This window comes from Etheostoma cragini, chromosome 11, assembly GCF_013103735.1.
Source record: "Etheostoma cragini isolate CJK2018 chromosome 11, CSU_Ecrag_1.0, whole genome shotgun sequence".
Classification (NCBI taxonomy): Eukaryota; Metazoa; Chordata; class Actinopteri; order Perciformes; family Percidae; genus Etheostoma; species Etheostoma cragini.
Window position 1 is genome coordinate 9,111,091 of NC_048417.1, and position 10,875 is coordinate 9,121,965.

The window sequence follows — 10,875 nt, forward strand, 5'->3', positions numbered from 1 at the left end:
ATGAATGTAGAGGTGTAAAAGGTATCATATTTCAAGAAGTAGTAGGTGACCTCAAAATTGTAGTCAAATACATCAGTGTACTTGCATTCCACCTCTGCATCATGCATAAACCCTGTCCATAAGGCACTGATATAAAATGTATGCCATTCTTGCTTTCTGCATGTTAAGACCAGTTGGGACATACAGTACTTACCTTGTTTAACACAATTATATTCAAACACTGTTCAACATATTTATAATTACTAGTATGTACATTATTTTTTGTCCATTTATGACTGTTTGTTTTCTGCAGTGCACATTGAAGATATAGCGCATTTCCAGGAAACTAGTTCTGTGTTCAATTTAGCCTCTTAAGAACTTGATCCTGACTCTCTTTGCATGAATAACAACAATACATCTGTGCCTGATTCCAATCTCTCTTCTCTCCTCGTACCCTTACTCCTTCGAAGCAGCTGGACCGAGCACCTGGTGTGTATGGAGCTGAACATCCTCATTGATTACTTTAGGGAGGTGTGGTCCCAGACATCATGGCTCCCTCACTGCATCCCAGCGTAGAAAGCAAGCACCACAAGGAAAGGTCAGTTTAAATAACGGGCACCATATTTGACACTTGGGGGAAAAAATTGATTAGATTGTTTCTCAGCAGGATGGGACTTTAAAACCCTATATCTCATACCAAATCCACCTCCAACCAATGAATGAATGCATAGTTAAGAGATAAAGAAATACATTTTGGTTGAGTGGCTAACATGTAACTTGAAAATGACTGAAAAGGATTTCGTGATCACGGGGTCAGGATTAATGGTCCAATAGCAATTTCACTTGGAATTATTTTCACTTACCAGAGCCTTGCAACCAAAAACAACATTTTGATTAATCTATGTCTTTGGGAATACAGTGTTGCTGCATAATTGCTTATCATGGAGGGAACATAACAAATTTGGTCTAGACTAATCTGTCCCTTTTGGCAATGACAAATTATAGCCCCAAACAAAACATTTCACATATTTATTTTTCCAATGAAGTATTTTTTGTTTCATTTGTTGTGTACTTATTTGCTGCAAAGGTTTCTATTTTGTTTTACATGAGCATTATCACTGAGATAAAATACTGAAGATTTGAATTATTAATGAAGATGATCACACCGTATGTTGACTTACCAAAAATCTTCTGACATAGACTTTACTGATATATTTTTGTCGGTATTTTCAGCATGAAAGGCATTAAGGACACCTTGCACCCAAAACCTCTATCTTGTTAATAACCACATTCAAAGTGCCTGTAGCCTTTTGGTTAAAAGCAAGTTAATGGTGGTTGCAAAATAATGGTTGTAAAAAATATTGACAGATTTCTCCTGACTGCACCCCTTGATAACGCCAGTAAATCAAATCTGAAACATTCAAAGTTGTCAGAGTCAAAACACGTAATGAGAAACCTCTTTTGTTCTTTAGAACAGTGAGCCTTACATGTGTTTTAGAGCCTAATCAATATCAGAAATGAGAAAAGAAAAAGTGAAGGTCTTGAAACTTTAAACTTTGCAACTTTTCAAAGAGTAATTACAGTGTACAAATAGGATTTTACCCAAAGGAGTGTGCATGTTGTTTTTTTACGCCTTGAAGGACATTTCAAAGGTTTGGCCGGAGCGAAAACCACAGGGGGACAGCTGGTTAGTGTAGGAAAGTGTTAGTGAGGAGTTCATGTATGCAACTCTCCCTTACTGCTGTCAGCTATGTTATATGGGCACTCTGTGAAGTAGGCGATAAGCAATCTGCTCTAATAAGGAGAGTGAATAAAGTTGAAAGTGTTAGGTTGTTGCTATGCTGTGTAGAGAGATATTTGGATCGTATTATAGTCTATGCACATAATAGAATAAGCTGTGGGCCATGTTGATATTTTAAGGGTTGAAGTTTGTTGTATAAGTTTTGATACCTTTGTTCTCTTTGTTTTTGAAAACATTTATTACGAGATTCAGATTTTTAATCATCTAAATGATGACAAATTTTTCAAATGGTACTTTGAGAAATACTTTTCTCTATTACTCATTACATGCTAACATTGAAGCAAAATACTCAACTCCCAGATGGTCATTGCAAAAGTTGCAGATCCTTGGAATGCAATCCAAGCCTTTATATCTTCAAATGATTCTAGGGAGTCTGGTGCTACTAACCTTAAAGTTAAAAATAGCCTGTTGGTATATTTTGTTAATACAACAGGTACTTTTTCTACTTATACACTCCTGTTTAAATCGGACATAAACATGTTACAGTGACATATGTTTGAGCTTGCTTCGCCACTTTTTTATGAACTGGTCTTTCAACCATTGTTAGTTACATTTGTATGTGAGCCAGACATAAGACAAACAAAAGTCATACAAACAAATGAAATCCATCTTGTTCCAAATATTCCAACATTATTTTTCTGGTTTTAACAGATTCATACCCGAGTTTGTAAAAACTGGAGGGTTTGATAATACATGTGAATAAAGATCAAAAGAACACATAAGGCTTTTACAATCTAAAACAACAAAGTTTACGTCACTGTAAAATTTAATTTAATTTTTAACTTAGATGGGATAAGCATTTAGGTACATTCAGAGAATTGGATTATATATTTGGATTATATACACACACACATCCCCACACCCCCACACACCCCCCATACCCATACGCACACACACACGCACACACACACACACACACACACACACACACACACACACACACACACACACACACACACACACACACACACACACACACACACACACACACACACACACACACACACACACTACCGGTCAAAAGTTTGGGGTCACTTACAAATTTCCATTCCACTCCATTATAGATAGAATACCAGCTGAGTGGGTTGATGATCTTTGATTCAGTATCTACATTGCCCATTATCAACAACCATTCATCCAATGTTCCAAAGGCACATCTGGTTACTCATCTGATAACATTTTTAAAAAATAAGTGAGGAAACATTGGAGAATCCTTTTGCAATTATTTAAGCACATAATGTAATCTGAAAACTGCTGACCAGGTTAAAAAAACAAACAATGCAACTGATCTCAGCTAGTATTATGTATATATAATATATATATATATATATATATATATATATATAGACATATATTATATGTCAAGTACTCTGAGATGTATTTAAAGTTAATTTTAACTGTTAACATTGAAACAATCCCCACAGCATTGCTCTCTTTATCAACCTCACAAACCAAATATCCTTCCTAATACAAGATCAATAGTGTTTTGCAGAAAACAGTGAAACCTACAGTACATAAGCAAATTACATTAACTGTTTTTAAGATTGAATGTATTGGACCTCATAATGTCTGAGGAAACTAACAAATAATAATAATAAATAAATGTACAAGTAATATTGGTCATGAGTTAGCATTTAGGCCTGTATGCATGTTTTTATCTTCCCCAGTCCAATCGTTCCCTTAGCCAGACTGCAGGAAAAAAATCTCTGAAGCTTCTTTGTATGAAAAAAGAAAGCACTGTGGAAGACACACAACTCCAGTATCGGGTCCAGAAAACAATTTTAAACAAAGCTGATTTGGTAGATTTTTTAATTTTCATGCTGTAAACAAGCAGAGCACTACGCACCCACTTTATATTTAATGTACTTTCTTCACAATTTGTAAAATTCTTTTATAACAAAAAAAAGTCCCAAAAATAAAATTTGAATCTACCATAAATTGGTGGTATACACCATGTAAACCTGATTTAAAACACATTTTCAATAACTTTTAAATTTCCCAAGCCCTTAAAATATTGTTTCTAAAGATGTTTCAGCTTGGCCGTTACAGTGACCTTTTAGTCATTTGCATGTTGCACCTAAATTTCCCATCCTGAGCCACCACAATAGTCCAAAAAGTCACATTAGTTTTTATGCTGCTTCCGATCTCACTGCCAGTGCACACCACTACTCCAAAGTTAAGAGGTACGATAGATTTGTAGATATTTCTCTGTCTGTTTGATTTCCATTAATAGTCAGACACTGTTGAAATAACTGCTCACATAAAGCAAGAATTTTACAAGAATGTAGTTGGTCTAGTGATATTTTGGACCGGAAAGTGCTTTGATCTTGGTCTTAACATTCTCTGTTTGATATGGCTTTCAAGTGAACTCTGATATGAACCTCACTTTCCGCCTCCCAAAATGGCATCGGGTAGTGATGAGCCTTCTCATAACTCTTTCATGGCTACACTGTAAACACGCTACACTGTTTTTATTCCTTAAGAAAATCACAGACGGAGAATCAAACAACATTTAGATTCCTAATACGCTGTGCGCAATGGAGCCGCAGAGGAGGAGACTTCTTTCATTAGACGCTTCACTAAAGCTCTGAAGTTTGCCCCTTCCATCTGAGATGACTTTAAAAGAGAAACAATGCCTTTGCCTATTGGGGACTTTTGAGATTTTCTCTCTCATCACAAATTAATGAAAGAGGTGGCATGTATGGAGTTAGAGAGCTTAAGCAGGAAAACCTGGTTGTAAGCAGCTGGCTTCACGTACACTGATTTATGACAGAATCATATGTTGTGTATATGTGACGTGTTGTATGTTGTTTCTCAAGAAGTCTTTACTTCAACTTTGCAAAATCTGGAGAAACATTTTCCTCACACTGGTATTGATACACATGAAGTAGATACAATGATGTATAACATCTACCTGTAGAGGGCACACTTCACCTGGGATGCTTCAGGGCTACACCTTTTACATTCTCTCTCTCTCTTTTTCCACATAAACATAAACAATATTCATTTGAGTATAACCATCTTGTATCGGGCACAGAGACCGTATAAATTAGAGGTGAGTTCATGCCAGTTATTCTGACAAATGTATTGTATCACTTTCCCACGTTGGCCTCCATTTCTCCTTTTATGAGACAGGCCCATCAAAACGGAGCGGGAGCTTTTTGATATCCTAAGAGGGGCATGTCGCGCAGAAACATTAACGCTCATAATTCATAGCAAATCAAGAAAGATTTTGTTGGAACAGAGGATCACACCAATTACCAGTTGTTTATTGTTTGCTATTGTTGTGTTTACTGCAGTCTAATCACATTTGGAGGTCGGCCACAGTACTACATTAGCTCCAAGTGGAAAAGCTCTTTTGAAGCCTTTCATTTCATTGTGCCATATTAGCTGCACTGAGCCGCCCTAGACAACAAGCTGCCTTTGCTTTCAAGATAAAAAGAAACAAGCATTACATCACTTTCTAAATAACTTCACGAATTTGGGAAATTGCACATAAATGGGTCACCTAAAAAAAACCGGACCAGCCTGTTAAGAAAAATGTGTTTCATCTATTAATTTGCCTCAAGATCATAATCGTTTACATAATGACTTGAACATGGGAACTAGAGTTTGTGTTCGATTCTGGTCAAGTGTTGTGTGCTGCTAATGTTTGGCCAGACAAAGCTCCCCTCTTTTTCCTTCTTGCCCCTCCTATGGAATAAAAGATTTGTGGCATGAAAGCAAGAAAATCATGGAAATCAGCAAGGCCTTCATTATACCAAGGTCATTACAGCTGGCTTTTATCCTCCTCTGTACTTATAGGAGGTAAGGCAATCCTATCACCCAAGGCCTCACCTTTGAACACACACACAAGCTCACACCAGGGCCAGAATTCACACACGCACGCACACACACACACACACACACACACACACACACACACAGACACATACACACACACACACACACACACACACACATGCACACACGCACACACACACGATGCTCGATGCTCTTTCATTTGGCCTCCTTGAATTTCATCATTCATTTTTACATCACATTAGTGTGTTGTGTTTGTGGTCGGCATGCCTGCATATAGAGGACTGCTGTTACTTCAGGAAAAGACTGAATAATGCACGGGAAAAGGCAGGGAAGGCATGAAGGGAGTTGGCAACAGCACTGATGATCATCTCCTCATACCCTATATATGAAAGAGTTAGAGTATACATGGGATAAATAGATCATAGAGCTTCTTGGTATTGCCATTGCTATTGAGTACAAGGTAGACTAGACTGTGGGTGAGCTGTTTGATTTCTATAGTCATGTTCTGTTGCCTTACTTCCACAGCAAAACAATTGTTTGATCAAAAAATAATACAGACCAAATTTGAGCAAAATAAGTGGATTGCCTCACTAATACTATTTTGTAAAGTTACTCCTGGAACAATGGAATGTATTAAATAAAAATAAATACATTTTTTTGTAAAGAAACATTTCACATGTATCCATATAAAGCTTTGTAAAAAATGCATTAAGTTACTGGAATTAAACCATTTCTTTTAAAGTAACCCAATCTCACAATTTTGAGCAAAAGAAAAGATAACTCTTCATGTTAATATTTTTAATGAGCCTCACAAGACAGTTGATTCTTACTCAATGGCTCTATCAAAAAATGTGTAACTGTGATCTTGAGAAGGAAAATGTTCTCTTAATATACGCCAAAGATGGTCTCTTCAGTCTGCCTCAGCGGCTGTGTCTGATTTGAAACTTTCCATTGATCTGATACCACCAAGAACTGGCCTGCATATTAAACCAACGCTGCTATATAGCTCCATAGAGACACGATTTTGTGTGTGTGCATGCCTGCGTGCGTGTGTGTGTGCGGATGGCTGGAGTCCAGATTCAGGGTAAAAAAATATCTATTCAGAGTTATGTGCTGTCCATTGATAGTCATACAAACTGTAATATCCCTCAGTAGTCCAGCTTAGCGCCTGCCAACACACATTGGATTCACTTCTGATGCTGACATCATTTAATCTTCAGGAGAAGCTTAGGGGTTTCTGTCCCAAATCCTTGATCTCGTTCACCTTACAGGATGAGCCTTACTGTCTGTCCTCCAAAATAAACAGGCTCATTATTGTACTCCCTTTTCTGGAGGCACAGAGACTGTCCTCCTGTCTTTAGATAAAGCCTCTCACTGTTGCAACCTGTCCACGATGCCTTAAAAATATTTAAACATAAATATCCTCATCTGGTCTGCATTGGAACTGACAACAGGCCAGGAGATAAAGTGTTGCATGCAAGTACACAAGTGATCAATAAACACACAGGCAAAGTTTTTTTTTTCTTCAATGGAACTGTTTTACTCAGTTTAAAAACGATCCTCTGCTGTATCGCTCTTCTTCGTTCTGTTTTTTTTTAAATTTGCAACGAAAAGGACACACACTTCTCTGATTAGGACTGGCAGAAGTGCTCGGGAGACAGCGTCGGAAATGGATGAACATTAAGCACCTGATCGGACAGGATCAATGAAAAGCAATTAGATGATAAGTCTGTGGGAGCATTGCACGACTACAGGGGCCGAGACCTTTACAGCAGCCGGGAGAATGTGGGGATGTACTGTACAAAATGTGTGAGATACTGTACATGTATATATTTTTTAATCTTAAACAGGGTAGAAATTGATCTTCACACATGTGATGAAGGAATTTCTAAAACTGTGATGATATCCATGGTGTACAATATTTATGTGTGTTTGTCTGCTCATGCTTCTTTCTCCTTGTGTGATTTGCACGTGGCTTATGTGTTTTGCCTAACATCTATTGTCATAACGATGTGTGATTATTAAGCAAGCAGGTTTTCACAGCAGGGAAAAAAGGGGCTGAGCTGACAACAGGTTGGGCCTCCCTTTGTGTCTTTGTTTGAACACTCAGCAAATACATATTCATGCTCCCGATATGCACACAGTAGCACACATTGGTTTATAATCTTTGTTTATTTGGGTTGAATACATTAACAAAAACACTTTTTTTGCAGTTGTGATGCAAACAGAGGCACACGGTAATAGCAAAGAAATATTTCTCGTAAAAGAGGTGGACACGTCTCCAGGAGCCGATGCCTTGTTATATCCCTAGGAGAGGTTAAGCTCTCGCAGCAGGCTACCTATTAGGCTAAACCAGGGTGCACTGTGTTCTGTGTGGGCTAAAAAGACAAGTTCTGGCCATTAGCGTACCTTCTGTGCCTGGTTCCAAAGTACAAAAGCGCATGAGAGTTTTCCGTCTAGTTCGTTTGTGTAACGATGACACACAACAAATAACTTAGTGCTTTATACAGGCTTTGCTAGTTTATTGTAATATTTTTGTTGTACCAAATTAGGTTATAAACACAGGCTACAATGAAGTGTCTTTCTCCTGTACTGGATTAATGCATCTGCTCCTTTCCAACACTAGATGGCTGTCTGTGCTACGTATGCTTCGTATCTACCCCAGTCCAGCCTCTGCTGTTGTTGGCCATGAAAATGCAAGGCTGAGCAAAAGATTTTTGTTAATAATGCTTTGAGACACTTGGGTTATGAAAACACACATCTACAAAGACATAGCACTCAACTTAATATCTTGATGTTTGAATTTGCCAACCCTTCAATTTTTTATGAAGTCATGAACAATGGATTAAATATACTGTCATCACAAAAGTCAGGTACAGATGCACACTCATGAGGTGAAAGTGCATTTGAATAGATTTAAAAATAAACTCTATGCAATTTTTTAATATATATTCCACAAATCTAGATTTTCTTTTTGTGGATCAGGAAAGACATCAATTAAACTGACAGATTTCAAAACAAGTCAAGGGTGCTATTAGTGTCAAAAGAAACCACTGAACACATTATTTATCATTCCAGTTATCGTGTAATTATTCCAACTACAGCTCCATTTCCATGACTTTCTTTTATATCAGTGTATCTGCTGTGTGTGTTTTGTGTGAGAGGCTATTTGTAGTTTCATTATGTGCAGTAAATGTGACCACATAGAGCACTTGGTTTCAGTATTGACTTTGAAGATTGCCTTTCTTCTTCTTCTCCTTTAGAGGCCGTCCGTCTCTTTAGCCTGGAGCTCCCAAACCGCACAGCCGGCCAGTTCGTGGTGGCCTTTTATTATGATGTCAGCACTTCACTTAAAGAGCATTCAATATCTCCAGGACGGTTGTTGGTGGAACATCAATAGAATAATACAGACACAAACTGGATGGCTATTCCTCATAGCCGGTCAGTTCATTTGCTCATTGATTTATTGGTAGCTGACAGAGCAATAGAATTAAGTAGCAGTGATTATTACGACTGAACAGGTTGTTTGTTTGTTTTTTCCTGCATCTGTTGAGAGTTTCAGCACTGGCAATGTAGAGGTAGACAAATACACTTTCAAATACAAATTCAAATCTGCATCACACAATCACATGAAATAAGTTATATACCATCATATATATTTGAAGCTCCCAAACTGCTTGGTGTGTTATGTGATTTTTCAATTGACCCTCAGCTAAAGACACAAGGTCTCAAGACTAAAACTAGGTTTACAAAGGAAGTAGGAGAATAGGAGCAGAAAAACGAATAAGTAAAGCAGTGGAGTAGAGTAGAAGGCTCTTAGGCCTGGTCTGATTTTCAGGCCTTTTAAAACATGGTGATCTAGTAAACAAGCAAAGCTTTGTGAGACAGTTGTACCAAAATCACCCACATAAATCAGGGTGTGATTACCTCAGGAGCCGTAGTTATTGGGTGCTAACATTGGTCCGCACACTCTTTAACGTTATTAACACTCTTAATAGTGAGCGGCAGCTCGTAACAGAAGCCTCGCGTAACCCCAATCTCTCTTTTACAATCCCAACAGCTGGAACAACATGAACATAGTTTTCACCTGCTGTCGACCTGTGTATTCTTGATATTGTGACTATAATGCTGAAATCAAAATCCTCCAAGATTCAAAGAAGTTCGATGATTCAGGGCTGAATGCTTTGTCTGGTGTTTATTGTGCACAACTCTAAATCTCGTTGATCTACTGCTGCATCTCTGGCTCTGTAATTCATGCAAAATGAAATGAAAACCTTCATAGCAGTATGCAGATTTCTTTATGCAAAGCAGCATTACCTATGGTGCGCGGACGGCAGCTAATGCCTTTGATCAGTCTCTCTGACATTCTCTAACTACCGAGAAGAAAAGAACTTAAAAATTGTAAAGGCTCTTAATTGAAGTGAACATAAAAGAAGATACATGGTGTTAATTGGTATACGCTAAGAATAATCTAGACCTTGGAGACCACTGTCCCTTACCGGCCCCCCTGCCAAAGTGTCAGGATTTACATCTTTAATTCAAGATTTCCCCACATTAATTACCTCGCAGGCAGCAATATGCGGATCACTTCATTTTAAAGTATAATAAACATCCAAATAGTTTCTCCCTCCCTCCCCAACCATGAATATCAATTTTTGTGTGCAAAAGTCTGGATCTGCTGTTTTTTTTCTTTCTCAGGAGGTTGTGGTACAAAGAATTGGGTTATAAATGTGGTCCAGTAACAATTTTACAGTCACATTGAGATATAGTAACAGCATATTTCAAGTGAATATTTGATATATATTATAATATTTTGAATAGTGAATATTCAAAAACTTTAATCATTTTTTGGAAAAAGTTAAATTAAAGATAAATACCTTATTCTGAGGTCACTGACAGATGCTGTGTTTGCCATTTTTGTGCAGGTGTGTTACAGCACGTTGTTATGGAAAATACAGCATATGTTTAAAGACAAAACTAAAGCAGGTTTAGACAGATACCTGTCTCAAAACAGCATATTTGGCCTGGCAGAATTTGTATGTATGTGCGTCTGTGTGTGTTTGTCTCTGTTTGCGTGTACTTTGCAGTGAAGTAAAGCAATTTGAACACTGGGCCCTAGTATGACCTTTGATTATGAGAGGAATACAGCGGTGCTCATATCACAGGCCTCTCAGTTCCCTCGCAACATGATGAATGGGACACCCTCAGCTGCAGGACAAAACAACCAGTCGAGGATCCAGGGTGACACACACACACACACACACACACACACACACACACACACACACACA

The 10,875-nt window shown here is 37.9% G+C and overlaps 1 long non-coding RNA gene across 1 annotated transcript; it reads left to right on the forward strand.

Annotated features, from left to right (window-relative positions):
- Positions 1 to 452: 452 nt before the first annotated feature.
- LOC117952885 lies at positions 453 to 10,846 on the forward strand. Its single transcript, XR_004658528.1, has 3 exons — positions 453 to 577; positions 8,848 to 9,025; positions 10,672 to 10,846. It is a non-coding gene; the product is annotated as an uncharacterized LOC117952885 (long non-coding RNA).
- Positions 10,847 to 10,875: the final 29 nt, after the last annotated feature.